Here is a 13,110-nt window from a genome sequence, read left to right as displayed (position 1 = left end):
ATGGGTCATTACGTGAGACGTTAAAAGTAGAATTGCGGACATGTGCGCCAATTAGCTTGCATGTTTTTTTTATCCGGTGCTGCAGTGTAACTTTATAGTAATATATAATGCTAGCTAGACAGTTACGCCTAAGCGACTCGCGCGCGTGCATTTTTATTTTTACATTACTTTTGCATTACTTTTCGCCAAAATAAAAGGAAATATGGATTTTTTGTTCTCAATAGATCTTCTTGTGTTCAATGCAGCTCATTACACAGCAGGATGTGATGTTATTCGCTTCAAAATAAAAGAACGAAAAACGGAAAATGACTCGTATCCCGTTATTCGTTTTAAAAACGGAAAACGAGAAACAGAAAACGACTCGTTAACTGATATTAGATATTGTGTTCATGAATGGGATTCGGGGATGAAATAACAGTGCCATTTTTCATTTGCCGTACGTCTTTTTTAATGACCCTGAAGGCGCTGTGTTATGCTGCGAAATTACCTGAAAGCCTACCTGAGACATTTAGGGGAGCTCTTAAACACTGTTCATAAACGCTCTGACAGCGTCTGACACTCGCGTTTTGAAGTAAACCTACTGTTTTAAACTCGCACCAAAAGCGTTATGACGCGGACATAAAAGCGGTTCAAAACCGCTCAGCTGTTGATCCACGGTGTGCCGGGTCAGCTGCGCTCTGACCCGCTCCGTGAGTGGGTGTCCAGCTCAACGAGCCTGCTAACAACAGCGCTTAATTAACATAGTGTAGAGTCACACGGACCGGCTTTCACACTTTTCCAAAAGTGGAGTGTATGCCCATCTCGCGATCGCGAATGTAGAGTCAATTGATTTCGGGTTTAAAATGCATTGTAACGCGCGTTACTGAGATTTGTACCAAGTAAAATATTACCAGTTTTTTTTTTGTAATGCCTTACATTACCGCGTTACAGCAAAACGTAATGCATTACAGTAATGCATTACTTTTGTAACGCGTTACTCCCAACACTGGTTATTATACTGCATTGGCCAGGGATTTCCTTTACTGAATAAATGTCAATATTTTGTTTATTGTGGTGTTTAGATATCTGAAGAATTTCGGCGGATTACAAGAAAAGACCTCCTGGGGACATTCAATACATCTCTTGACAAATCTGTGCCTGGCCTGCTCAAACTGTCTAAGAAGGGAGCGCTTGGTCAGAAGATGGAAGACATCCTGGATAATCTTGATGGACAGGTGAGTGAAGTGCTCCTTTGTCAGGCATTTTTTAAAGAGTATGAATATACTTTTCTAATAAGAAATAGAAAAAGATGTTGGCTGCAGCAAAAATGCCTCAGTGGACAAAAATTAATGTCAGCAGTAGTAGTAAAGTAAATTTGTCCACATGGTTGCAGTGGGTTTTTTTTTTTCAGCATGTTACATGTGGTCTGACCTGTGCTTTGTTCATTGCTATAAAAGTTCAGATTTTGCATTCTGTATAAATTCACTGCATTGCTATACTAATTCAAATGCTTGTTTCCCTCTGGATTCTCTTTTTAGACATCCGACATTGTGTCTCACAGAAAGACAGCAGCACTGAGAGGCCTGCCCATTTTTCTCCGAGAAGATGCAACAAAGTTTTTCCTGAAATGCCTGGTAAACACCTTCACACACACCCCTCCATACACCTCACACAGACACACACACACTTGTAATATTCATGGTATTCACACAGTGAAAAGACCCAAGGACTGTGTAACTGTTAAAAGATCATATCATGTCAGTTCAGAACAGCTGCCGAGTAGTGTGCGGCACACCCAGCACACAGCCGATTAATCACTTAATCCAAGAGTATAGGAAAAGAAATTAGATTTCCACTTCCTTTCAGGAAGTAGTGTTGCTGGTGCAGTTTTCTATCATTCTTGCTCTCTTTTTTCAGCTGAAGGGTAACAGCTGGCTTGTTGGCTGGTGTTCCTTGACAAAAAATACTTTAGTATGAAACTAATAACAAGATTGGTGGGTGAAAGCTACTGTGTCATTAATTACAGAAAAATATATGTTTTTGTCTTAAAACCTCCATAAGTCTAAGTGATAAATAGGGTATAAGTTCAAAACCTGAAGAAATGTATTTTGTCGTCTTAGTTTTTCTTAGCTCTCAATAATGCATCTGTTTTTCTTCAGGACAGTGACATTTTGGAACCAGTGCTGGAGGGAGCATCTGTTGCCATCCTCACCATCCTACTAGAGAATGAGTGTGTCTGTGTGAGACTACACAGTGGTGCTGGAAGAGGAGATTGTGCTACACAACATTCCAGACCTCGCTACTGCCTTGGCGTACCTCTTTGGCCTTCTGTATGCCCTCAACATCGACTACCCACAGCAAATGAGGTATACCTTTGAAGCAATTCAGACGATCTTTTTTGAGCTTGGTGGCTCTCGATGCTCTCAACGCACAAGGTCTTTTGCTGTGAATGACTTAAAATTAAAGTCTTAGCCTGTTCAAGTGCATTATAGTTGTAACTCGTGTAAAAGAAAATGTTAGTTAGTCCTCTTTGGCTCTGATATAATAATTATACCAGTTACGAGTCGTATAAGCATTTCAACTGTTAAAATGCATTGTTAAAATGCAAACTGTAATGTATATATGCAAAAAAGAAAAAAAAAACTGTTGTCTGTTGTCTTCTTGGTGAAGGTAGGAAGGAAGAAGAAAGTACAGAGTAGGAAGGATGGAAAGGAGGGTGGAACGGAAGAAGAGAGTAGGTTAAGAAAGAAGGGGGGAGAAAGGAAAAGAGGAAGGAAGGAAGGAAAGGGGGTGGAAGGAAGGTAGGAAAAGGTGAAGGAGGAAGGGAGTAGGAGTGAGAGGAAAGAATGAAGGAACATAACAGATTGTATTATATCATGATTAGAAATGTAACATTTTGTCAAATTAATCTATGTTTCAGACACTATATAGTGAGATTTTGATCTGTTACAGTGTCATCCACTGTTGTGCTTGAAGCACCAAAAAGGTCAAAATAAATTTACCTGACCCATGTTTTTCTGAAATGCATTTGAGGCACTGTTTAATAAAACGAGATTTTATTATTCATCTGTGCTTTGTTTTATTCCAAATACAGTAACAGCACCATACACTTTCCTTGATTTATGTAGGTATATTTATAACTCACTGAAGTGAGAATTGTATAATTACTCTACAAGAATATCTGAGTTAGGTGAATTTAGGAATACTTGGCATAGAAGGAACAATTGTACGTTTATTCAACAAGAATATTTGAGTTTGATGAAGGTAGAAATTCATGGCATGGAAACCAGAATTTCTTCGTTAGCATTCCAGGATTATCCTAATTAGGTGAACGAGGAAATCCAAGTTGGCAGAACTCTTGTCAAAACTGAAAAATCTCTCGCATCAAGTTGCCTTGAAATTTTACGTTTTCTCAAGCTTTTCGCTTTAGTAATATAAGCAGTAGTAGTAATATTAACGGTAGTAGTAATATTAACAGTAGTAGTAATATTAGCAGAAGTAGTAATAATATTAGCAATAGAAGTAATATTAACAGTAGTAGTAATATATTAGCAACAAATGGTAAATGGCCTCATTTATATAGCGCTTTGATCCAAAGCGCTTTACAGTTATGACTGACATTCACCCATTCATATTCACACACCGACGGCGGAGTCAACCACGCAGGGCGACAGCCAGCTCGTCAGGAGCAATTAGGGTCAGGTGTCTTGCTCAGGGACACCAGGCACTCAGCTAGGAGGAGCCGGGGATCGAACAGTACAGGGGGGGTTTAGCAATTGAAGTAATATTAACATTAGTGGTAATAATATTAGCAATATAAGTAATATTAACAGTAGTAGTAATAATATAAGCAAGAAGTAATATTAGCAGTTGTAGTAATAATTAAAACTGCAAGCAGTGATGGGACGGTCCTCGCTCATATGCGGTCGTGGAGTGCCTGTGGCCGCCTACCTGTGCTGCATCCGCCTCCCTGTGCTGCGTCCGCCTCCCTGTGCTGCGTCCGCCTCCCTGTGCTGCGGCCGCCTCCCTGTGCTGCGGCCGCCTCCCTGTGCTGCGTCCGCCTACCTGTGGCGTAAGTTTAGACACAAGGTTTTGACATCCAAAGCCACCTGTCTCCTTGACAGCTCTCTGAGGTGCATGTGAAGTTTGGAGCAGATCGGACAATGTATAAAGTCATTAGCAGGTCTGGATAGGTTCATGTCTCTTGGCCACGCCCTTTAATATTCTGGAGAACTTTGGATACATTTTTGTCCTTGAGGCCTTTTGAACCAGATAACCAACTTTGGTATGAATCGGATCACCGGTGTAGTCCGACATAGATCAAATACAAACCCTGTAAGTGGCCAGTAATGGTAAAAAATTACCAAAAATGCCAATGTTTGGAATTTTTTGGAAGCACCCCAGATTGGTCAATTTGTTGAAAATGTTTCCTGAAGCGATGTCAACATAGGGTTTTTGTTTCGTGATGATTGGCCCAAAGGTTATGGAATTATGCTAATTGCTTTTTGGAGCCACAACCCTCTTATGTTCATTGGCCGATAACTTCTGAATAAAACCATATTTTCAAAAGCTGTTTGGACCATGACCCCAGCTTGGTCTAATGTGTAAGAAAACTCAATTTTGTCCTAATCGGAACAACAGTGTGTTAGCAAAATCTGTTTTTTCATAAAAACCAAGATGTCGGGAAAATGTTTCTAGGTGGACTTTTGTACTTTTTTTGACACTCACCCGCACATGTGCAGAATTTCATGTCAATCAAAGTTACGGTGTGGCGGGGCTGCCAATTACTGGCGCTAGCGAGACACATTTTTTGGCTGAATATACAAAATTCTTAAATTTCTTTTTTATCCTGAGGCCTCCAAAAGGCACGTCGAACTTCAGTAGGGCCTTCGCTGCCCGACGTCGTCGGCACTCGGGCCCTGATATCAGCAGTAGAAGTAATATTAGCAGTAGTAGTAATAATATTAGCAATAGAAGTAATATTAGCAGTAAATAAAATGGACTTATAGACTTTGTTGTGTGATCCTGATGCTCTGTTTAGTTGGACTTTTTGGTTGATTTTGTGAATTTTGATCATTCTGGTTGAACAATATATTGCGCCATGCGCAGGTAACCAACTGCTTGTTTCTTAACTAACTGCCTTTGAATGTGTGACAGCCCCTGTATGTCTGTGTGACTAACAATGTTGTCTCTGAGGTAGGAGCTGGTTGTTTGGTGACGAGGACCTGGACTCAGTGCTCCTACAGGATAAAAGGCCCAGCTTCTTGCCAGTTTCCTCCCTCGCTCAGACGCTGACCACATTTGCACCTTTTGGGTTTTGTTACCTTTTGTTTAGTTACTGCGCACCACACATCACATCATCATATTCATGCACCCACACTCTCACTACTGATAATACAGATTGAAACACATCCCATTCTTTTGTGACTATTTTTAAGTTATAATAAAACATGGAATTGCCAGTTTTTGTTGTCCTTTTCGGCTTGGTTGTCATGGCCTAGAGTCAGGTTTGTGACAAATTGGGGGCTAGTCTGTTTTTGTAGGGTTGTTTGTGGATTGTAGTTGCTTAATTTAGTTTGAGTTGCGCTTGTTGCTTTAGTGCACATGTGTGTTAAAGTTGTGTGGGGGCATTTTGCGCATTTATTTCCTTTTGGTTCTTTGGTTATTTTTGTCATAAATATTGTTGTTTTGGTTATATGTATGTTTTTTTTTTGTCAGAAGGAAAGGACATAGTACTTGTTGGCTGGCAGATTAGCGGACCTATGTAGAGTTTTGGGTCTGAGCAGTTGCAGGTGGTCCGGGTGTCTGGCGCTGGTTCTGGTGCGCACTGCGTTTTGACGGGGCGGAGTTTTCCTGGTAGGCTGTAGCGGCATTCCCCTTTGGGTTCGTTGGGCTGTTTTGATAGTGTTGTAGCCAACCTTGGTGAAGCATGGCTTGGGAGTACATCCGTGGTTTTCGGGAGGGTTACGAGCGTGCTGGTCGCCCCACTGATCCAACTGCGGTCAAGCCAGCCGACACTTAAATCTCCGTGGTCAAGCCAGCCGACACTAAAATGGCAGTGCCCCCATATACTCACATTGACGGTAGACGCATGCAGATTGCCCCGATCGGGAGCGAGCTTCGAAATTTGCAAAGTTAGCAGAAGGAACAACAACTTCCGGTTTCAAAATAAAAGCTAAACAAATTGTATATTATAAGAAGCAAATAACAACTTCCGGTTTCAAAATAAAAGCTAAACAAATTGTATAACAAGCAAATATATTGAAATATATGAATTTTTATTCACATTAAGTACAAACATATCGTTTATGTCTCTAATAAATTCACAGGAAATTGGCACTTAATTGTGAGGAAATGTCTTAATTCTTCATTATGTGTGTTGCTGAAAAGGTAATTTAACATTTTTTTAAGAAATGATTGATTTGTGTTAAGGACATCACAGACTGGAAATAAAGCATTTTTACTGTACCATCCATCCATCCATCCATTTTCTACCGCTTATCCTGTATTTTAGGGTCACGGGGGGGCTGGAGCCGATCCCAGCTGTCATTGGGCGAAGGCAGGGTACACCCTGGACAGGACGCCAGTCTATCACAGGGCCAACATGTAGAGACAAACAACCATTCACACTCACATTCACACCTACGGGCAATTTAGAGTCACCAATTTTTACTGTACCAATTAAGATATATTACAAAGTAAATGTCCTACATTTTTAAAGAATTACGTAGATTTCTCAATATTTGGGGTGCAATAAAAATACTTTTCTCAATAATTCCAGAATGACACTGACAGATTTGTGTTGAGGACATCTCTGACTACATACATACTGAAAATAAAGCCTTTACTGTACCAATTAAGAGAAATTACAAAGTAAATGTCCTACATTTAACGAATAATAGGTAGAATTATGAATGTTTGCGGTGCTATAAAAATACTTTTCTCAATAATTCCAGAATGACACTGTTAGATTTGTGTTCAGGACAGCTCTGACTACATACATACTGAATCTCAAGCATTTTTACTGTACCAATTAAAAGAAATTACAAAGTAAATGTCCTACATTTAATGAATAATAGGTAGTTATGAATATTTGAGGTTCTATAAAAATACTTTTCTCAATAATTCCAGAATGATACTGATATATATGTATTAAGGACATCTGTGACTACATACATACTGGAAATCAAGCATTTTCACTGTACCAATTAACATATATTACACAGTAAATTTTCCACATTTTTACTGGAAATCAAGCATTTTCACTGTACCAATTAACATATATTACACAGTAAATTTTCCACATTTTTACCGAATAATAGGTGGATTTATGAATGTTTGGGATGTTATAAAAATTATTAAAAGACATTTAAAATAAAACTCACACCCTGTACCTAGAGATGGCTATCAAAGGCAAGATCACCCAACATGTGCAGGTTACTTCTGTCTGTGCTGCAACAACTCTGGCTGCAATGTATTTCTTGCGCTCCATTATCGGTCCGACATTATGTCACTGTGAGGCAACATTTTGAATTTGTGAAATATTGGACTCTGTCAAGGTGGATTTTCTTCACAATGCCAGCTTCGCGAGGGTGAGTAAAAAAATCCTCATTAACTTAAGCAGCTTCATCATCATCTAATTTTTATATATATGTATATATATATATTTGGTTATCATTTTGGCTGTTACAGCTTGTGGCATGACATTTTCTTTATAGTATTTTTTTTAATTTTTTTTAATTCAATGTATTTTATACTTTGCATTTTGCACCCCCTGGACACCTTCCTGGCAAAAAGTGTTCTGTTTTTTCCCCCATAAATCACTTAAACAACTTCAAACTTGTTCAAAACTACCAAATTATTTATTATTTGAATTATTAATTATTTAATACAAAAACAATTTTTCAATTTTTTTCCATATAAATAGTTCATAAATATAAATAATATAAATAGATAATTATCTTGTGTAGATACTAACCAAACATTGTTACAACCATACCGTAGGCCTTAATTGGTGCTGTTTTAATCATTCATCATTATTAGCTGAATTTATTGTATTATTCAAGATGTTTGTGGCATGGTTTATAACGGAGCATAATAGTGTTGCTACAATGTAATAACTATAATATCATGCTATGCGCTCATTATATTACATTAAGAGTTGTATAACATTTAAGCAGCACTGTTATCAAGATATTTATTTATGTGATTTGAGGGCTGCAGGGTGGTGTAGTGGGTAGCACTGTCGACTCACAGCGAGAGGGTCCTGGGTTTGATTCCCGTTTCAGGTTCCTTCTGTGTGGAGTTTGCATGTTCTCCCCGTGTAAGCGTGGGTTCTCTCCGGGTTCCGGGATTTGATTTGACATTCATGTTGAAAAAAGCTGAAGGAGACATGTTTAATTCATTTTCATAGGGGCGTGTGGTACTCTGCACCTGGCAGAGTTCAGATAGACAGATAAATATATATATAGCCTATTGTTCACACAAGTTTTGTCTATGCATATTAGGGGTGTGAATCTTTGGCTTCACAGTGATTCGATTCGATTAATGATGCAGTAGTTGGCGATTCGATTCAAGGACGATTTTTTTTTGTAACGATTCGATTCAGTAACTTGTAACCAAAATTCTATATCCATGAAATAAACATGCAATAATGCGAGTGAGACTATCTGTATTCTTCTGAAAGGTGAAAAAATAACATATTTATTCTATAAAAAAGTAGTCCTGCATAATATTTTATGCTGAATACAAAAATGTAATGCTAAGTTATTTTTTAACATTTTTCAAAAGACTACATGCTGGCAGGGGAGAGAGTGTCTTAAACGTATTAAAACATTAATCATAAGTAAGAATCACGATATATATATATATATATATAATCATTTATATGGATTATTGGTGAAGCCAAAATGATTCATTCTATTTATTTATTTTAGCAGATCGATTTAGTTCAATCTATAGGACTGACAATTGATTTGATTAATCCTAATGAATCGTTACACCTCTAATGCATATTATAATTATTGTCACATCATTAATCATTTGTTTAAAATGATGTCTAGTACATCACATGTTCTCTTTATTTTGACAGCATGTCCGGCCAAAACTATCTTAGTTACATTGCCAAAATGTTTACTTGGTGATCTTAAAATGTTTGGTGAATACACTTTAAAATAAGTAATGTAAATCATCGATATATCTACAAGCATGATGTTATTTATGACTAATTCTATGTTTTGTTCACTTTAGAGTCTTTGTTTTTCTACCTTTGGTAAGGTGAGTGATTTTTTCTTGACTGTAGTTATGATTCTCAAAGTATTTCTGCGTGTAATTTACACATGCAAAAAATATATACGATGCAAATCAAATGTACTTGTTATTTGAATTTTAGTCCAGGGCTATTTCCAAAACAGCAGAAGAAATTGTTTTAGTCATTGAAAAGCTTGCTGAAAGAAGTAAGGATGACGCAACTTTCTGGGGTGAGGTGTGCCAGGATGTTGGGATCCCAAATGTCCCAATCAATAGGAAGAGACTAAAACATGCCTATGATCGACACAAAAAGGTAATTTTCTCGTTTAAATATGTATTAATATCTGATAATCTCCATACAGAAATTCCTCTATAACGATGTATTTTTTCTTTTCAATGTTTCCCGTTATGCGTTGATGAAAATTCAGATGGTCAATAAAAAAGTGAGCCCGCCACAGATGACAGGGAGAGTGCCTACACCCCCACAGTTAGAGACAGTCGAGACAGGACCACCGTCCACTGGTACAGATGTAGAGACAACAGGACCACCGTCCACTGTTACAGATGTCCAGACATCAGGACCACTGTCCACTGGTACAGATGTAGAGACAACAGGATCACCGTCCACTGGTACAGATGTCCAGACAACAGGACCACCGTCCACTGGTACAGATGTCCAGACATCAGGACCACTGTCCACTGGTACAGATGTCCAGACAACAGGACCACCGTCCACTGGTACAGATGCCGAGACAACAGGACCACCGTCCACTGGTAAAGATATCAAGACAACAGGACCACTGTCCCCTGGTACAGATGTCCAGACATCAGGACCACCGTCCACATGTACAGATGTCCAGACAACAGGACCACCGTCCACTGGTACAGATGTCCAGACATCAGGACCACTGTCCACATGTCCAGATGTCCAGACAACAGGACCACCGTCCACTGGTACAGATGCCGAGACAAGAAGCCGTCTCCCGCCAGAAGACTTGAGTGACTTTTTGCAGCATGGGAGGTTCTAGACACTGCGTTGCAGAATGCATCTCGGCATTGTTGGGCTAATTCAGGCGATAGCTTTCTGAAGAATTCTTCTTGCACCTCAGTGTAGTTCCTTTTGATGCCACCTCCCACAATGCTGCCTTTGCTTTTCCCCTGGGTTGTGCTGCCTCTCGATGCTTCCGCACTGGGACACAGGTAGTAGTGGTGCTTGCCTTCACATTCAGGTTTTCTGCACAAGAATTACGTTTTGCAGTGGCTCTCATCATCATGAACCTCCAGGCATTTCCCGCAGACTCCCAGCTTCCTTACTGCATCCTCCTTCTCTGTGAGTCTGAGCATGCGGAACTTCTTGCAGAAGTAGAGCTTTTTCGTATGCTTGATGTCTCCACAAACAACACATCCTGAAAGATGGCCGCTTGACTGGTTCGAGGCCCTGGTTCTGGCTTGCCTTTGCTCAGACCGGATTTCTTTCCTAGGTGGGTCTTCATCCCTCAATTGGTCCAGCTGCTCATAGATGCTTTCTTGGCTCTTGAGGAAAGCTAGAAGACCGTCAAAGCGCTTGTCCGGATCAGCACTGCTCCTCTCAGCTGCATAGAGAAGCCACTCTTTCTGCAGCGCATCCGGGAGTTTGCTTTCAATTGACTTAGTCACCAGAGGGTTCTTTAAAGCGCCAGTGTCACCAAGGTCACTCAGGTCTTCAAGAGCTTTCTCAACAGCTTGGATGAGCTCAACAATTTTCTTTGGCTGGTGGCTTTTGACAGCTGGAAGCCTCTGCAGTTCTTCGACTATCTCAATGGCGATCACAGTTTGGCTTCCAAACCGATTCTCCAGCACACGAAAGATGTCATCTGCTGTTTTATAAGTTGTCAAGCGAAGATCTCTCATTATTCTTTCATCCAAACTGTCAAGTAGCTGAAACTTTTTGACTTCCATCGACCTAGTTGGTTCCCCTTGCATCTGGAGGGCCTCCCAATCTCTTTTCCAGCGGTGAAAGTCACGCTTGATGCCAGTAAATTTAGGAAGGGAGGTTGGCTTCAGTCTAATGGCTGATGTTGGGTAGCTGTTGGAAGTTGCAGTCACAAATTTTTCAGCATCTTCTGTAGCTTTTGCTTGAATAAATTCTGCTTTTCTTGACATTAACTTGGGAATAGCCTGCTCAAGCTGTCGTATGCGCCCCTGGAAGTCTTTCTGCTCAGCAGGAGGGGCCCAGCACTTCCACTGCTTGTGCAGCTCCTTTGCCCTTTTAACCAGTCTTTCCAGGTAGTCGAACATGAAGTCGAAAGCCTCTTTGTTTCTGCTGAGTTCGAAGGAAACCACACACTCTCCTTTATCCTCTGCAGCTTTTACCGCCATAGTCAATTCCTCTTCTCCAAAGTTAGCCCAGAGTGTCTTTTGGATGAGGTCCTTCACCTCCTTCAGTTTTGTCTCACACTCACTTGCAGTTTTTCCAACATCGGCCTTCTGCTGCTCACTCAGCACAGGAATTGCATCAGCACCTGCATCCAACTCCGCTTCTGCAATACACTGGGCCTCCACATCATCATTTGCCTCCATGACTTTGTTGGCTTAAATTGTAAGCTTTTTGAAACTGTCTCTGAGCTCCTCTTCAGGCAATATTGTATGCATCCTCACCACGTTGTTGGCCAGTCGGGAGAATTGACGCTTCGCCGTTGTTCTGTTGGCTTTAAACTGCTGCAGTGACTTTGAGTCAGCCATCTTCTTTTCCAGCAGAATAGAGTAAGGTGACATTCAGTATTTCACCAGGCTTCTGGGTTTCCAGGTCTGGTCGGTCGCTGTTCTGGTCTCTTCCAGTCGCGGCCGGTTTTTCACTGTCAAGTTCCCGTACTGTTGCAAGGTTTTCAGTGTGCAAAACTCCTCACTTGAAAAGGCAGCTAATTTCAGGCAGACTCCACAAGATTCCACTCATCACACCTTTGCTCTCTTTTTCTTCTTTCTTTTATTTTTAGAAGTTTGATGCAATGTGAATAACCACTGAAAAACCGGCTGCGTCTCCCTTGAAAGCTTTGTTCTGCACAGTCTTGGTGTTTCAGTCCAAATCACCAGATCTCAGTCACCTCTCATGCTGCTTGCTCCCACTGCTGCTCTGTAGTGATTCTGGCTGTATTCGAAACCGCATACTATACTGCTAGTACGTACTGATTTGGCCAAAATGTAGTATGCAGTATGCAAACAAAAGCAAAATCTGCAGTATGCGAAAAGTTCCCGGATGTCGTACTGATTCGGAGAATATTTCCAGTATGCATCCGACCAGTCTACTCTGCCTACTGTTTCCCACAATGCAATGTGCTGGAGCCTGGATAAATCGAGTAATGACGGAGCAAGTGAGCGTTTCCAGGGGAATACAAACGCCGGAGCTGGGACGAAAAAAAAAAAAAAAAAAAAAAAACGCCGGAGCAGTACGCCGTTTATATTTGTTATATTTGTTTACATAAGTACAGTGCATAGGCTACTTAATTATTGTGACGAAAGCTATATAGGTACAATAGAAATCCAGGCTGTAGGTTGTACATATGAAATGGAAAAAAAGTACTCTGTTAATTCAAACTTTTTTTTATTAATATTTGTACATGCAGAGCTCCCGAGACAGCGCTATATACTGTATACTGTCCACTACAAACAGCGGTTAAGATAACTGGCTTGCTGTCTCCCCCGGGACGACGACGCATGTTGGCCGGCGGAACACCTCTGGAGACGGGCAGCTGCCTCTGAGACGACCCGCTCCTTCCGGAGCTTCACTTCTCCGAAAACATCGAGGCAAATTACTAAACAGCCGTCATTTGGGTAAACTAACCGCACATTGGGGATCTAAACGGCTTTCTCGCATGAAAAAATATAAAAATGTAATAAAGTGACATA

The 13,110-nt window shown here is 40.4% G+C and overlaps 1 protein-coding gene and 1 long non-coding RNA gene across 2 annotated transcripts in view; both read left to right on the top strand.

Moving 5' to 3' along the window:
- slc27a6 (solute carrier family 27 member 6) overlaps positions 1–13,110 on the top strand; it is a 64,505-nt gene that overhangs the window by 38,426 nt on the left and 12,969 nt on the right. The window lies entirely within an intron of this gene.
- On the top strand, positions 761–2,712 carry LOC311029358. Its single transcript, XR_014598869.1, has 3 exons — positions 761–1,214; positions 1,518–1,613; positions 2,139–2,712. It is a non-coding gene; the product is annotated as an uncharacterized lncRNA (long non-coding RNA).

The sequence above is a fragment of the Eutrigla gurnardus genome, assembly GCF_963514095.1.
Source record: "Eutrigla gurnardus genome assembly, chromosome: 19".
NCBI lineage: Eukaryota > Metazoa > Chordata > Actinopteri > Perciformes > Triglidae > Eutrigla > Eutrigla gurnardus.
This window is presented reverse-complemented; position numbering and strand designations above follow the sequence as displayed.